The 9,734-nt window shown below is 39.4% G+C and overlaps 1 pseudogene; it reads right to left on the bottom strand.

Moving 5' to 3' along the window:
• Positions 1–6,613: 6,613 nt before the first annotated feature.
• LOC102015357 lies at positions 6,614–7,720 on the bottom strand (annotated as a pseudogene).
• Between the last annotated feature and the right edge of the window lie 2,014 nt (positions 7,721–9,734).

The raw sequence follows: 9,734 nt of genomic DNA, 5'->3' as shown, positions 1-9,734 counted from the left end.
CTCTTTTGTCTCTAACTTACTATTATTTGTCTATTTGTTTTCCTGAGAAACTATTTCATAGATAATAATACGTAAAACGATAACCATTGATAATTTCCTACCATTTTGTCTGTAATTTGCTAAGTCCCCCCTATTATTATGTTATCCTTCTTTTATTCTTTAAAAAAAAAAAAAAAAAAAAAAAAAAAACAAAAAAAAAACTTCAATGGTTGGTTCAGTATTGACTTTATGGGGAAATTTGATTTGGTTCACAACCATTTCCGTTTGTGACCAGAATCATAGGGAGAATTAAGTTTGTGAACCAAGGTACAACTGTAATTTTCTCAATCAAAATCAGTTGCATTTTCTCAGTTACTAAGGCTTGAAAGTACATATTATCTTGCAGTCCTTAATCTGTTTCAAACCTCATATCTAACCAGTGGCCATGTTCTAAAACCGCTGATGAGAAAGATTGACAGTTACTTCTTATTTCCTTTCCTTCACCTCAAACCAGAAAGGGGAAGAGAAGCTCTAAACAGAAGAATCACAGTTCAATCATTTGCTTATCACTGGAAGAAGGAGCCTCTAAATTTAAAAATAAGCCTTGCCCAGAGTGAAGTTATCAAAAATCTATTCTTGTCACTGCTAACTAGACTGGGGGCCTCAGATAAGACACTTCCCTTTTGCTTCAGTTACCTGAGCTGTACAATGGATGGGGAAGTGGGTCAAGCCTAAAATTGCATGATTGTCTTTTTCTTTCCATCCCACAATGTAGCCAGAGGTATACCAAGGAGGTATTTATTACTTTGCTTGCAGATGTTTATATTACTTCATAATCTCCTCACAATTTGCCATAAAACCTATTTTAGTCTTGACTGACTGATTTAACATCTAAAACACCAATTTCTCAATTACCCAGAATTGATGAGCGTTGTCAATTATGTGTTATTCCAGGTCTTTCTGAATCACCTTCCACTGAAATATCTTTCTACACACAATCAAACTTTGGTACCCATCAGCCCAGTCATGAATGAGTGTGGAAGGGTGTCCTAGGCTTTCACATCTCTACTCTTGCCTGGTTTTCTTCTCTACCTGGAATAGTTTTTGCATTTCCTGCTACCCTCTGAAATTTTATCCCATGCATAAGTTATATCTCCTAAAGAATCATTCTGATTACTCCAACCTAAAGCATACTGCTTCATGTTTTAACCCTAATACAGTGAAAATCTAAGTATTAATCATGTGGGAGAGTTGAACTCTAAGAACAGAGAGCCTTCCCAGTTTGGCCCCATGTGGCGGGGCTCTCCACTGCGTTTCCTCCCTGCCACCCCCATGAAACACCAGCAGGTGCCCAGCCAGCTCCAATGCGCTTTTTAGAACTGCTGTGCCCTAAGTCCACATCAGGTTCTGTTGGAAGCTTCTGGAACTCCCTGGCTGAGGACTTCCTGGTTCCTGTGCAGAGGAGGACAAAAGTTCCAGGGAACTGACCCCTCCTCCCCAGGAGAAACCTTCCACAAAGGAGAGAGGAGAGTCTGTTGGTGATACCTCAGCTTCCCCTCTCCGGAGGCGGAGGATTTCTAACAAGTGTTGTGTGGCCTTCTGACATCTTCAGAGACAGAGCCCCAGATGCCCGCAGTGGTACCTGCCCGAGAGGGCTCCTCGTGACAGCGCCCCTTCTTCCGCCCTGCCTCCCCACTCCTCCATCACTGTGTTTTGGAGATCACCCTGACATCAACCCCTTGCCCTGCAGGATCCGACTTCGGGTTTCCTTCTGAGAGAACGCTATAGGTTTTCCATACATTTCATTTGTTTTTATTCTTTTTCTTGGTTTGATTTACATAATTAATATTTTGAAAAATTGTGCTTTTATTCATGCTTTCCAAATTTATTAGTGTGTATTTGTGCATTTTTTACAGTTTTTAAAATATCTTATGTGGTTTCAGGTTATTATTTTATTTTTATCCCTGGTACTGGTGTTTTGCCCATTTCTTCTTTTATCATACTTGAATATCTATTTTGTCTTTTCAATGAATTACCTCTTAGTTATACTGATCCTCAGTTTTTATTTTTGCTTATGATGGTCTCTGTCACTGTTATTCTGTTTTCTTTCTTTCTATTTTTACCTTTGAGATTTTTTTCTCTACTTCTCTTCACTTTACTATATTTTTAGCTTTCTGACAGGATAAATGCTGAACTTATTTATTCTCACTTTGTCTGAATTTTTAATTGATGAATAAGAAAGTATATGTTTACATCCAGCTATTGATTTAAGATCACAAATTAGGACATAAAGTATCTTTATTGCTTATTAGTTTTAAGTGCATTTTGAAATCTCTGTTGTGCTTTACTAAGCAATGTATTTAATACCAATCTAGTATTTTATTTGCAAAATTATTGTGTTTGATTAGATATCTTGGGTTGTTAATTTGTAATTTTAATTATTTTTATTACACTAGTTGACTGCTTATTGCTATTCTTCAGGATTTTTTTTTTTTTTGAAATAGGATCTTCTATGAGGTCCAGGCTGGCCTTGAACTCACTATGTAGTCCAGGGTGGTTTCAAACTCACAGGGATCCTCCTGCCTCAGCCTCTGGGGAGCTGGGATTATAGGTACACATTACCATGTCTGGCTTCCTTAGGATTTCATCCAACTTCAGGCTAGGGTAATGATCAATTTTTATAAATGACCAAAATAGATGCTTACAAATTATATATTTTTGACTTGTTAAAGGAATATTTCTTTAAAATATCTCTCAACCAAATATCACTCAATTGCCCAGGCCAGCATTGCATCCTCCTGCCTCAGCTTCAGGAGTAGCTGGGATTGCAGGCATGCCCCATCCCACCCTCCTCTTTCTGTCATCTTGACTCTGCAGTCTATCTAATCTTTTTTTAAGCAGAAAAATTGATCAATGGCCTTTTCTATTCAATTTCTTGAAATGCAAATATATTTATTTCATTTGAAATTAATTTTTCTGAGCCATTTAGTGAATGTCCTCATTGCTGTCCTTTGAAAATAGCTCCAAAAATTCTCAAACAAGCTGTAAATGACCTCTTAGTCCTGTCACGGGAATGCAGAACTCCCTCTGATAATGTTACTGATGCAGTTCTATAGGAGGCAACCTTAAGTGCTTGCCACTTTTAGAAATGGTACCTGGGATGATTCCCAAGCTTACATTAGGAGGGTAATGTATTAATGTTCCTTAGAAACATTTTTTATAGCCTGGCAGGAAGAAAAATTACTCCCATAATTTGCTTTATGTATTGCTATTATCATTGCTAATTACAGCTTCCCAATAAAGCATGTATTTATTAAGTCCCTTCAGTTTACTTTCCTCTCTTAGTGAATTTATTGTCCTCTTTCAGGAAAACTTCTTTCTTCTTATCAAAAATTTATGTAATTTAATTAGATAAAAGATATGGATGAGTTATCAAAATAAGTACTGGCTGAGAGACTGGATAAATTAACGGTAGACAGAATGGTCAAATTAGTCCCTAACTTATTTTCTTTCATTCTGTTCAGACTCAAAAATTCCAGCTCCTTCCTTTCTAAAATTTAAGAAGGCTTGCGAGGTCAAATCTAGTTTAGCCAGACACAGGCACAGGCAAACCTTTAACAATTGCAAATGTGTTTTGACAGATTTTCTTTCTTTCGTTGTCATTTAGATTATAATTTAGGGTTTCATTTCACAGCAGTGAAATATTAGTCTTTCTTAGGGAATGAAAAAAATTACCATAATCTAGCTACTATATACTGTCATACATGAATCATTTAGAAAATTTTAAGGATCTATCCAATCACATTTCACACTACAATACTCCCATGTCTATATACTGTATCAGGGTATATATCTGTGTGGTTTAGAAAATTGATATAATAAATAAAACAAAAGTAATTAAGTAAGACGTGTTATGCAATACCATTGTGACCATGCAAATTAAAGAAGACCTACAAAAGCAAATTATATTTAAATGCATCATCTTATATAACATTTACCAACACTTTACATAATACAACAGGAATTAAAGATAAAGCAGATCATTCACAAAGAAGCAAAACCAAAGCAATAAACAAAAATAAAGCTATCTTTTATTCACAATTTATTATCAACAATTGCAGATAATAAAAAGCATACATATTTTCTCAGTAAGATTTAGTATTGTCATCCCAAATATTTTTTAAAGGATTTCTAAAGAAAAATGAGATGATTGTTTTAAGATTACATTATATAAAGATAACAATACACAATGTATTAACCATTGTTACTCTCTTATTATCTTGTTTTGAAATTTTTCTGTCTCTTTAAAATAAAAAATGATTACATTATAAAGTTATAGAAATAGCAAAGCTTGGCTTTATTGATTTTTCAGAACAGATTTATATACACTTAAAACAGGCTCTGTGACTCAGTGTAGTAGGTAATTTGGGTTATAGATTACAAAACCCTTCGTTTAGCATGTGCCCCTTCTGATGCTTGATTCTGAAATTGATCTAATCTTTTCTTCAGCAGAACAGTGTGATTAATTGGCATTAACATTAAATTATTTGATAAAGTGTCTATTGGTTTATATAGGTTTTCAAAGTCTTAAAGTTTTTCTTCTTTTTTTTGGGCGAGGAGCTGGGAATTGAACTCAGGGCCTTGCGCTTGCCAGGCAGGCACTGTGCTGCTGAACTGCATCCCCAGCTCAAGTTTTTCATCTCTTAAGAAAAATTGTTAATTTTTTGTGTTGAAATTTCTAATCTAGCTTTAGCTTATGTACCTGCTTTCATTTTCCTTTTCTTTGTGTGTGTGTGTGTATGTGTGTGTGTATTTTGCGGCAGGGTCTCACTATACAGTTTCAGGCTAAACTTGAGCCCAGGTTGGTCTCAAACTTGGAACAATACTCCTGCCTCAGCCTCCTGAGTGCTGGGATTACAAACGTGTGCCACCATGCCCAACTCCTGCTTTCATTTTCAAGGAAAATGGTCATCATTTTCTGTGACTAACAAAAATAGTCACTTTGATTGCATTTTAGCACACCCCTCCATTGTATCATTGATTCTGATCTGAAAATTTTGGTTATTTCCACCCTATTTTGTAGATATAAAACAAATTTATTGAAATTGCTTTTTATTTACTAAATGATTTGAGAGCTTTGGCTAAAAATATTTGACAGTAAATCAGTTTCACTTCTGTCCCATCAGCCGTGTAAACTGCCTCCCACATTAGTGAACTTCCTGGAAGTAGCATCATCTTTATCAGTAGTCATTTTCCTTTGTAAGGATGTAATCACAGTGGCTTGGAACGGCTACAGCACCGTTCTCTTGACTGGATGTCCCCATTTCCCGGTGGTTTTCTCTTGCATTCTGCCAGAGCAGGGACTCCTGAAGCTCACAGCTATTCAGCACATACTGGGCGCAAGGGACGGTGGGTGAGTGTGGAGAACAGAACATGAGCACACGCATCTCTGAACAGAGCTCCACCAACAGCTCTGAAACCCTCATTTCTTTCTTTTTCTTCCCCTGCCATTGGCTCAAAGAGGAAACTGTGCAAGGTAAGTGCCTAGAGAAAGATAATGAAAGGAAAGGGGCTGGGGATTTAGCTCAGCGGCAAAAGCGCCTGCCTGGCAAGCGCAAGGTCGTGAGTTCGGTTCACCGGAGAAAAACCAAAAAAAAAAGAAAATGAAAGGAAAGAACAAAAAGAAGACAGAAGATAAAGATTGAAAGGGAGAAGGAGAAAAAGAAGAGGCAGGTCAAGCGTGGTTGTGAATGTCTGTAATCCCGGCAGGATGGTGGAGAGTTTGAGGCCCGCCGGGCTACATAGTGAGTTCAAGGCCGGCCTGTACTACCTCAAGAGGGCCTGTCTAGAAAAAGAGAAACAGAATTTCCTTTAGCTGCTAAACCTTCTGTTGTATGATGAATGTAATCAACACTTTGGCAGACTGATAGCTTTAATTTATAAATGATGACAAAGATGTCATAATTCACCTCCTCCAGATTGTTTCAGAAGTTGAGAATGAGTCTGCAGGGGCTGACAAATGTGGAAACAGTTACACTCAATGCAGCTTCGCTGCCGGACTCACACTTGTTCAGTTTCTCTCCGACAGAGAAGCTTCGAGTTAGAAACACATCTGTGTTGCTTGAAGGCAAATCAAGAGGCCTTTGAGTTTAAAACACATAATCCCGGCACCATGGCTGACTACTCATTCTGTGCTTGTGTAACTTCTCTCAAGCAAGCATTTGCGACACTTGGCAATCTCAACATAGTATCCGTCAGGTTGAAGCAGCATACCTTAAAATAGCTTGACATTTTCCAGGATTTGGGCTTTAGCTTTAGGATTTAGCACAAATTACTTGGATATTGAAGTGATCTATGCTTGCCTTCCAACACAGTGTTCAAGTGATTGTTTTTTTATTTTTTTGTAAACAAAACTGTAAATTCTTTTACTACCAGGCATTCTAAACAGACAATACTAATCTTATTTAAAAACCATGAGTGCCACATCAGTGAATACACAGCTCACGCGTAACGTAAGCATTTCCCATTTAAAAGGTTACACACAGCATACAGACCCTACCCTAACAAAGCAGCTGCACTGTGGATACACGGTTGCGGTGTCTAAAGTGATGTATGTGCAGAACATAACCCATGTTCACGACGTGAGCTGCACGTTTCTCCCATTCCCTTCACGCACTCTTCCCAAAACTGAATTCCGAACTTCCTCTTCTAAAACTGGTAAAACCAAGTTATCCTTGGACAGCAAATTATATTTCATCACAAACTTAGTAAACCAGTGACATAAACAAGTTGCCTTTTCATATTCATCAAATATCTGCCAGTGATGAAAATAAGCATGTGAAAATGTTCTCTAAATCCTATGACAGAAGGATCCTAGTATTGCAACAGATGATTCTTTTCGGCTAACTCTGCTGGGAAAATATTTATTGCTATTGAGCAGGCAGGCAGCACCACGGAGTGTGTGTCTGGTGCAGTCTTATAGCCCAGCATTGTTTTGGAGTTTTATGAGTGGCACAAAGAAAAATCCATTGTTCGGTTGCTGTCACCTGGGTACAAGTATCTGGATGGCATTTACTCTGAGAATTAACAATGAGTCTTTTTCAAAGAAATGCCTTCAGTGTTCACATGTTGGGGGAGAAGCTGTCTGTACCTTGCGTACCTAGGACAGGGCCACTGCTCCTCATGAGTATGGCAGAGCCCCATAAGAATGTGCACAGCTCAGGGAGCTGACACACATAGTGACTTGACCTTCGCTTGACATGATATAGACTCTTTCTTCTTGTTCCCTGTGAAGCCACCAAGGCATGCTGTTCTGCTGAAGATTAGATATTCTTCCTGTCCCAGGTCCTACCCTCCCTTTAAACTCTGCGTGAACTTATTCATATGCTGATTGTATAAATAGACACGCTGCAGTTTCTTTCTTCCACCAGGAGAGAGGGCTCCACCTGACCTCAGCTTTTGTATATTGATTCCTATCTTTCTCACCCCCTGCCGTCCTCCCTCCAGAGTTTCAATAGCTGCAGTGAATGCAGCATTCACACTTCCACACACCTTCATCTTGGCCTTCATGTGGTTCAAAGATTTTGTCAATTTTGGAGTAATGTGCCCTTCTGTTCTGTTGAATATACTGCTGAACAGCAAGTGTGCTGTCTGTTTCATCAAATGATTCATCAGGCCACTCGTAGAAATCCTCTGCATCCTTAACAGGAAGCACAATGCCTGATACAGTTTGTTGGTACATTTTAGATATGCATAGTTATCACATTCATCACAGGGAACTTGTACCTGTACAAGATACATCTTGATTCTTCTTTTTTCTCCCCACTCCCCTACCAGGGCCATATTTCTTAACATAGCTTGGCAGAGCCTATAAGGGCGGTCTGGGCCTGTGGTTCTCTCACTGTCCCCTCCATGCTGGCCACAGTGACCATCATCCAGTTCTCCCCAAATTCCACAACACCTTGAGCCTGATAGCCAGAGCACCTTTGTGTTCCCTGCCCTTTGCCGACCTGTTGTTGCTGCAGCCTTTCCCACTGTCTTCCGCTTCACAGCTGAGCCCAGACTTCCCTCCCTTGGAGGAATGAGCATTTTGGACACCCAAATTAGACTGATTTCCTCATGCATGTGCTCAATGTTTTCTTTCATACCACTTGTCACAGTTGGAAGGTGAGTGAGGATAAATTATTAACCACTGTAGTATATTGCACCACAAGGTCCATGAGGGTAAGCATGATGCAACACTACTCACCACTTTATCCCCAAAACCTAGTATTGTAGTCAGGATCTAGTAAGTGCTCAAGAAATATTGTGTATGGAATGAATAAATATACAGTATGCTAGTTGCAGTTTTTCTCCAAATAGGAATGAAAACTTATTACAATCATAAACAAGTAGAACTTTCATTACTTTGTAATTTTTTTTTTTTTTTGTCTTTGTTTTGAGAAAGGGTCTCCCTATGCAATTCAGGCTGGCCTTGATCTCACTTTGTAGCCCAGGTTGGTCTCGAACTCCCGACGATCCTCCTGCCTCAGCCTCCCAAGTGCTGGGATTACAGTCATGCACCACCACACCCAGCCATTGCTTTGAAATTTATTTAGGCAATTTCACATATTTCTAAGAGTCCTCTGTCTTCTAAATGGACATCAGATTAATTTATTCTGCAAATGATGGCATGTTGTGCCCTTTTAGTGCTCTTTTCTCCCCACTATACTTCAAATTTTTAAATTATGTTAGAGATTACTTATTAGAGGATAGGCATGGTGGCACACACCTGTAATCCCAGCAGTTGGGAGGCTAAAGCAGGAGGATCATGACAAGTTTGAGGACAGTCTAGGCTATATAGTGAGTTCAAGGCCAGCCTGAACTACATAGTGAGACCCTGTCTCAGAAAAACAAAAAAAAAAAGCAAATGAAAAAAGAAAGAAAGAAATTACTTATTAGAAAATACAACAATTCTCTCAGTGGAGTTGCCCCACAAGTAACCCTTGAACAAAGGGTTCAAAGAAGTACTCAGGAGAAACCCCAAAAGACACAAATAGCAAAGTGAGAAAACAAAACTGGAAATGGAAACAACTTAAATAGCACAACAGCAAAATGACACGGTAAGAGTGTGCTATTAAACAAGCCACTGCTTTGGGATTTGTGAGCAGCCTCAGTTACTGTCTGCGTCACTGGGACAAATACCCAACACCCGCAACTGAAAGGAGGAGAGATTTTATTTTGGCTCACAGTTTCCGGCCACGGTCAGCTGGCTCCATGGCGGGACAATACCACACAGAGGCATGGGGGAGGAGCAGCCACTTACCTCATGGCCGCCGGAAGGCTGGAGAAGAGAGGAGCTAGGGAAGGAGATAAACCCTTCCAAGCCACCCACCTGTGACCTGCCTCTTCCCACCAGACCCTGTCTTCTATCAGAAAGTCACCTATACACCCCCAAAATCTAATCGCCTTCCCAAGCCCCCACTTATGAGCACAGGAGGCTCATGGGAGACATCTAGATATAAACCAAAACGGGAGCCAGTGTAGACTATTACATACCTCAGCCTTGCCCCCATGGAGGGGCCAGTAGTGGAGAGTTCAACACCCTCTCCCATTGGTCCTGCTGGAGGGCTGCTCCTAGGGGGTGTAAATGTCCTAGAACTTCCAACCTGCTACTGGCTGGTCTCCAGCAGAGTAGACACAAATAGCAATACACTTCGCTATTTGTGTCTGTTCTCAATAAGAGCTTTCAGTTCCATAATTCTCTCATGTTTATT

Source organism: Chinchilla lanigera, unplaced genomic scaffold, assembly GCF_000276665.1.
Source record: "Chinchilla lanigera isolate Chin_1 unplaced genomic scaffold, ChiLan1.0 scaffold00045, whole genome shotgun sequence".
Classification (NCBI taxonomy): Eukaryota; Metazoa; Chordata; class Mammalia; order Rodentia; family Chinchillidae; genus Chinchilla; species Chinchilla lanigera.
Note: the sequence above shows the minus strand (reverse complement) of the source record. Positions and strands in the feature narration are given on the sequence as shown.